At 43.7% G+C, this 7711-nt stretch overlaps 1 long non-coding RNA gene across 1 annotated transcript; it reads left to right on the top strand.

Moving 5' to 3' along the window:
- The first annotated feature begins 2715 nt into the window (after positions 1 to 2715).
- Positions 2716 to 6046, top strand: LOC117519773. The gene is made up of 2 exons (XR_004563410.1): positions 2716 to 2889; positions 5828 to 6046. It is a non-coding gene; the product is annotated as an uncharacterized LOC117519773 (long non-coding RNA).
- Positions 6047 to 7711: the final 1665 nt, after the last annotated feature.

A 7711-nucleotide genomic window follows, 5' to 3' on the forward strand; every position in this document is an offset into this window, starting at 1 on the left:
TGAGTCCCCAGCTTATCTCATTTAACCATGGACCCTCACTTTAACCTTTTTTTGTTGGGCTGAGTTATGGTGAATTTGGAAATTATTTGTTTGATTGTCATTATTAGTTCATCACAAGCCTGTTCAGTGTTTGTCCAATTGATTTTGTCACTCCAAGGGACATTCTTGAGCTCACTGTTTAAAAGTTCATAGTTTTTTTTAGGTATATGGGGTAAGAATTTATGACTCAGAACCTTTTTGGTTTTTATGCCGTGATTTTGTCATCTTTCATGCTATCAATGTGATGTTATGGTCTGATAAACCTGTTATCAAGTTGTATGTTTTGGTTATGCGGTCAGGTTTAGTGGTGAAAATTAAATCCAATAGTGTTTGAGTGGAATTGGTTATCCTAGTAGGACTGCTCACCATTTGAGTCATGTGGAAGCTATTCATAATTTCTTTAAGTTTCTTCCTACGTATTTTATTCAGCCAGTCCAAGTTCAGATCCCCCATTAATTAATTCTTTAGCGCTGTACTTTTTGAGTATATCTGACAGTGAATTAAAAAATATGTCTTTAGCATTGGGAGGTCTAACACAACAATACTGTGTCCTCTTTTTTGCTCAGCAGCACCACCCACTGGGACCCACAGCAGGGACCTGGGACATTGTGAAACATGTTTATTAAAAAAAACCCCCACCAGTGTCAGCTGGATGTCTTCTATTTTCAAAAAATCCTTATATGAACAAAATCCCTCAGTCCTTGAAACTCCAGCATCAACTAAAATCCATAACTGGACCTATCTCAGCAGTCACAGGGTCAGAGGCGGGGTTCATCCTAGACAGGACGCCAGTCTGTTGCAGTGCCACATATACAGTACATCTAGAAAGTATTCACAGCACATCACTTTCAACATTTATTTTATGTTACAGCCTTATTCCAAAATGGATGAAATTATGTTTTTTATGAAAATTCTACACACAATACCCCATAATGACAATGCCAAAGGTTTTGTTTTTCAATTTTTGCAAATTTATTAAAAATAAAAAAGGACAGTGGTGGCAGCATCATGCTGTGAGGATGTTTTTCAGTAGCAGGAACTGTGAGACTAGTCAGGATTGAGGGAAAGCTGCATGCAGCAATGTACAGAGACATCCTGGATGAAAATGCTTCAGGTGCTCTTGACCTCAAACTGGGGTGGCGGTTCGTGTTTGAGCAGGAGAAGTACCCTAAGCACACAGCCAAGATATCAAAGGGGCGGCTTCCAACAACTCTGTGAATGTCCTTGAGTGGCCCAGCCAGAGCCAGACCTGAATCTGATTGAACACGTCTGGAGAGATCTGAAAATGGCTGTGCAGCGACGCTCCCCATCCAACCTGATGGCACTTGAGAGGTGCTGCAAAGAGGAATGGACCAAACTGACCAAAGATAGGTGCACCAAGCTTGTGCCATCATATTCAAGAAGACTTGAGGCTGCAATTATTCCTTCAATACAGCACGCAAGAATTGATAGAATCATGAAAAATGTGCGCCCTCAAGGACAACAGTTCCAAAAGATGATGGAAGCCCAAAATGGAGTGCCGTCACACATCGTTTTTACATAATGTGGCACATTACGTGTTGGCACAGATGCCAAAGGTACATCAACAAAGTATTGAGCAAAGGCTGTGAATACTTATGTACATGTGATTTATTAACTTTGTTTAGTTTTAATAAATATGCAAAAAAAAAGTTGTCATTATGGGAGGTGGTAAGTAGAATTTTGAGGCGAAAAATGAAATTAAAATAATAATAAAGCGCCGTGAATACTTTCCACATGTACTATAGACAGACAAACAAATGCACCCTTATGGCCAAGTTAGAGCCACCAGTTCACCAAACCTGCATGTCTTTGGAAGTGGGAGGAAGCCAGAACACCTGGAGGGAACCCACACAGACACAGGAAGGACCACACGGGAAGCAATCCCAGGACCTTCTTGCTTTGAGGCAAAGTGCCTCAATCCACTATGCTGCCCTTTCCTCTGTCAGTCTCTATCTGAGTGTGGATCCCCTCCACTCATACAGTGCCTTACCTTCATTGGATTGTGAGTGGGGCTGTGGTCTGCTGTGGATCGATGGAGGTACTGGTGGAGATTGTCCCACTTCACGGGTCCGTGATCTTTACTACACTTGACTGTTTGGACTAATGGTCACTGGACATTAGATTCCCAGTTCCAGACACACTGAAGCATCCCTGCAGCATTATGCTTTAATCTTTAAAAAAAGTTGGGGAAAATTTTGAAAATGTTAATTTCATAGATGGGCTAATAATTTTGTGCTCATCTGTAGATTTACCAAAAAAGCACCACACAGATTGTATTTCTTAATGATGGAAAATAAGTCTAAGATGTGTGTGTGTGTGTGGTGTGTTGTGTGTGTGTGTGTGTGTGTGTGTGTGTGTGTGTGTGTGTGTGTGTGTGTTGTGGTGTGTGTGTGGTTGTGGTGTGTGTGTGTTTAGTACCCTTTGACAGTGCTGCAGTTGTTTCTTGAGACATATACGGGCTGCTAAACTTCATGAGCTTCCTGCGCTGGCTCTTTATCGGTGTGGCAGTTGTGGGTTTGATCTACATGCGGTACACTCGACCTGACCTCCCGCGACCTTTAAGGTCAGTGTCACTGTGATGTACTTTCTGAATCCTGCAGTGGAATATTGCAGTAACCCACAGATCTTATGGCCTGCATCTCGCTCTACAGGTGCCGCTCTTCATCCCTGTTGTGTTTAGTGTCATGTGTTTCTTGATGGTCTTCATGTCGCTGTACTCTGACCCAGTTAACACAGGAATTGGATTTGCTGTTTCCTTCACTGGCATCCCTGCTTACTACATCTTCATCGCTTTCGACCGCAGACCAAAGTGGCTTCAGAAGGCTTTTCGTAAGTTGCACCATCCCAAACTCTTTCTGTTTGTTCATTCATTCAGTGTTTGATGTTCAGACAGGCTGTGTTTGACAGAATTCACAGAGTCCCCCCCTCTGCACAGCACTCACTACCTGTGCGCAGGCAAGCTACGATGTTTATCATCATAGCTGGGAACCTGCAAATTCTGAGCCAAAGGCTTCTGTTGCAAGTACTGGAAGTGCATCTTGTTAAGAATGACCTTTTAGAAACCACCTATCTAACCACAGAGAACAGTCTGACATCCCTGTAGGTATTGCAGTCTAGGCCATCACCTTGTCCAGAGTCGGGCAACAAGTCCTTTCTTCCCATCTTGAGGGGTGATATTTGTCTCTCAGACAGGAGCCAGGATTGATAGCACTGCCACCCCCTCAATGACTTCCACTCCAGTGCCACAGATCCCTGAAGCTTTCCCTGCCCTCATCTGTCCCACTGCCTTTGTGATCTCAGCAACATTTGGTGGTTTGCAGCTGAACCACCAGAACCCTGACACTGGAGGTGTGCAACATCCCAACAGGAGACTGAGCCTTGCACAAGTGCTCAAAGCAATGTGACAGAACAGCAGAAGCATCTGTCAGGACTGAACCAGCATCTGCAACACACAAATATCAGGTGTAGTTTTGGAGGGACAAAGTACTTTGATTTTTCTCTGAGTAGGTCATAGATTCTTCTGACTTTGTCTTGTCTCAGGGCCGTCACAGCCCCTTTTCTCACCTCCCTGTCCACCCTGGATTTCCATCAAGCTGTCATGTTGTTAGAGATAGAGACTTTATTTGTCATTTGCACTCGCACACAAGGTTTGGGTACATTGGAATTGTTGTGCAGAGCTCTCGTGTAAATAAATATAAAGGTAAGGAAAAGGATACCTGAAAAATTATATTACAAAGTGTCAGGTTAATGGTATAGTGAACAGCAGTTATTGCACTTCCAAACACAGTGGATGTTGCACACATAATAAAGTGTATATTGCGCATGTTAAACAAACAGCTATTGCACCAATGTCTGTAATTTCAAAAGGAATAAGTTTTGCTCAGTAGGTTTTAGTTGTGTGATAAATATTGCCCAGTGGATTTGGTTGTAACAGTGCGTTGCTCTGAGTTCAGGGATGCCCAGTCTTCCTGAGCCGTCTGATGAAGTGTGGCCACTTCTGAGCTTTTTCACAGTGGCTGCAGTGTTTGGTGACCAGCTCAGATCAGAAGATACTTGTGGCTGTCCACTTCACCACCACTCTCACCTGGTGAGGGGGTGCAGTCGAGGGGCTTTCTTCCTGAAGTCAGTGATGATTTCTGTTGTCTTATCTGCATTGAGGATGAGGTTGTTTTCCTCTCTGTAGGCAAGTGTGCTGTCGACCACAGTCCTGTACCCAGTCTTGTCCCCACCCCAGGATGGTTGTGTCATCAGCATATTTGATGATGACTGTGTTGTCCATGTTGTATACACAGTTGTGAGTGTATAAGGTGTAGAGTTTGGGACTGAGGCAGCAGCCTTGAGGTGATCTGGTGATGATTGTGAGCTCAGCCAAAAACCTTTCCTCCCATCCGTGCAACCTGTGGTCTGTCTGTGAAGAAATCCAGAACCCAGTTGAGGGGGCAGCTGGGACCCTCAGATTGGACAGTTTCCCAAACAGTTTTTTTTGGCCAAATGGTGTTGAAGGCAGAGACGTAGTCGAGGAAGAGCATCCTGACATACAGTCCTCTGTGGTCCAGGCATTGGGGGGTGTGGTGGAGGGCTGTGGCTGCCGCATCGTCCACTGATCTGTTGGGACAGTAGGCAAATTGAAGAGGGCCAACAGTTTCCAGCACTATGGTGTTGAGATGATTAAGGACCAGCTTTTCCAGACATTTCATGATGACTGATGTGAGTGCCACTGAAGTCATTCAGGGTGGATGCATCTGGTTTCTTAAGTACAGGAATGATGACTGTGGAGGATTTGAAGATATGTGGGACTGTTGACTGTCCGCTAGAGGCATTGAATATATCCGTGTACACAGCTGCCAGCTGTTCTGCACAGGCCTTTAGGACTTTGGCTGAGACACTGTCTGGACCTGCTGCTTTCCGGGGATTCACCTGTTTCAAAGCTCTCAGAAGCTGAGTGTGTGACACGATACCAGATATATTATGTGCTCTCTTAACAGCAGACAACAGGCTGGATGTGATTACTATCAAATTGTCTCCTCCCTTTCACACACAGGTGTCAAAGTGTGCGCTCTCATAGATGCGTGCACTCTCACAGATTGCTTGATGTGCTGTAATTTCCAATGTTGGGGTATTAAAAAAATGACCAGAAATAACTCAAAATGACTTACAGCTTTAAAAAAAAACCTTCAAACAAGAACCACAACGTGACAGTGACATGTGACACATACCAGCTTAGATTATTGTTCAAGTCAAAGCAGTAACATTTTGCAACATGTTCACCTTCATTGCTCTTCTTCCTCACTGGGTCTGGACCCACCTGCACTCTGCTGTCATAACTGACTTGACTGGAAAAACGCTCATGTGCTACAGAGGTACCGTGATGAGATCCTGAGGCCTGTTGTTGCACCATCATTCACCGTCATCTCCTACACTTTCAGCGGCCCCATGCTCTCAGGACCCCGGTCACCAACTATCCGAACTGTGGTTCAGGGCCTCAGTGCCATTTGGAGCTCTGCGGACTGGATTTGATGAGTGCACCTGAACCCTGATGGGTCCACAGACATGAACACTGATGTGGATGAAGAAGATTCCATCAGTATGTGGAAAGGTTCTGCTCACATAGCAAACAAAGCAAATCCATTTCTCTGATAATCACATGTTGTTGTGCGTGTTGCAGACATTTGGCTGTAGTTTTATGCTGTGAACATTCGCAGCTCCACACTGAAACTCCTCTTTCATGGTTCAACATTCAGCTCATCATCTTTCTTTGTGTTTTCAGATTTGTCAAACAGAACTCTGCAGATCATCCTGGAGGTCATCCCCGCTGAGATGTGACATCATCACCCAGTGACGCTGGGAGAGGCTCCACCCCCTCCTAAACCTTAACTGCAGTCAGCAGCATCAGAAAATGACTGTCTGACTGATGGGCATGTTTTTAAATTCACGTTCAGACAGTGGGATTTTGTGCATGTGTGGGAAGTAAAATGTTTCATTTCAATTGTTCAAGAGTTTTTGTGAAGAAGTTCATCCTGTTAAAGAAAACGAAACACTTTATTGCTGTGTGACACTTAGCATCCAAAACACACACACACACACACACCAGAGATGTTCACGAGTCATTTATTTGCAAGTCCAAGTCAAGTATCAAGCCACTGAGGGGCAAGCGCAAGTCAAGTCTTTCGTCATGAATCCAACTCAAGCCTTAAGTCTCTGGCCGCCTGGTTAGTCACTAACACTGTGTTGTTAAATCTTTTTCAAAGTTGTATAATTGTGCTTCCACCAAGGGGGCTCTCTGGGGGCATTCCCCCCCTACCCCCCCACCTTGTGGTAATTTTTAAAAAATTTTAATGAAATGGTTCACTCTGACATGCTGTTTGAACAATTATTTATTACTACCTGATCAATTTTTGTATCAGTATTTTTTGGATATGACACTTGTTTGTTGAACCTTGAACATGACCCAGCAGAACTGGTTTGTTGAACCTTGAACATGACCCAGCAGAACTGCAACCATTATCATTATCATTTTCAGTATTACCCATCATTATCAACACCAACCATCAACATTGTCAACATCCATCCATCCATCTTCTACCGCTTAGTCCAATTAAGGGTCGCGGGGGGCTGGAGCCTATCCCAGCAGTCATAGGGCGTGAGGCGGGGTACACCCAGGACAGGACGCCAGTCTGTCGCAGGGCCACAAATAGACAAACAAACACACACACCCACACGCACACCTAAGGACAATTTAAAGATTCCAATCCACCTAACCCGCATGTCTTTGGATGTGGGAGGAAACCGGAGCACCCGGAGGAAACCCACGCAAACACAGGGCTGAACATGCAAACTCCACACAGAAAGGCCACGGGAATTGAACCCATGACCTTCTCGCTTGTGAGGCAACAGTGCTAACCACTAATCCACCGTGCTGCCCATTGTCAACATTACCCTTCAAATTATCAACAACATAATCACCATAATTACCATCAATAGCAACATCATTATCATTGTCAACACCAACCATAAACATTGTCAACATCAACCATCATTCTCATCATAGTAAGGTCCGATCAGCTGCTACCTTGTTTGTTTTTTACTCGGGATTGCCATGCATACATTTTGACGTTTGGCTGTTGGTTCCTCCTGTTTCATCTCAAGGAAGGACAGAGGACAAATTTTGTTGTATGTATTCATTTATATGCAATGACAATAAACATCATCTGAATTATAATAGCCAAGTGGCCTCTATGCGTACGTGGGTGGGTGTGTATGGCTTTGATCACGGCGAAACCGGGGAGCGCTGACATTTGTGGTTTAGTATGCTTCTGTATTTTGGGTCACAGATGAATGGCACCAGACCAAATGTTGATAGGATTTATATTTTTAGAGAGGCTACATATATTAGCTAACAATATTGAACAGTGGACATTGATATTTACATTCTGGACTCACATGCCAATCCAGGGGGCGGACTACATATTAAAAACATATATATATATATATATATATATATATATATATATATATATATATAGCTATTAAAACCATTTATACATTCAAACTGTCTGTGTGTCTGTGTGTTGCATGATTTTATTTTGTAAGTTCGATGGAACCATCCAAGCTGTCTACAGAATGGGACTCTGTTGACCTCAACTGATGATGT

The sequence above is a fragment of the Thalassophryne amazonica genome, chromosome 11 (genome assembly GCF_902500255.1).
Source record: "Thalassophryne amazonica chromosome 11, fThaAma1.1, whole genome shotgun sequence".
NCBI lineage: Eukaryota > Metazoa > Chordata > Actinopteri > Batrachoidiformes > Batrachoididae > Thalassophryne > Thalassophryne amazonica.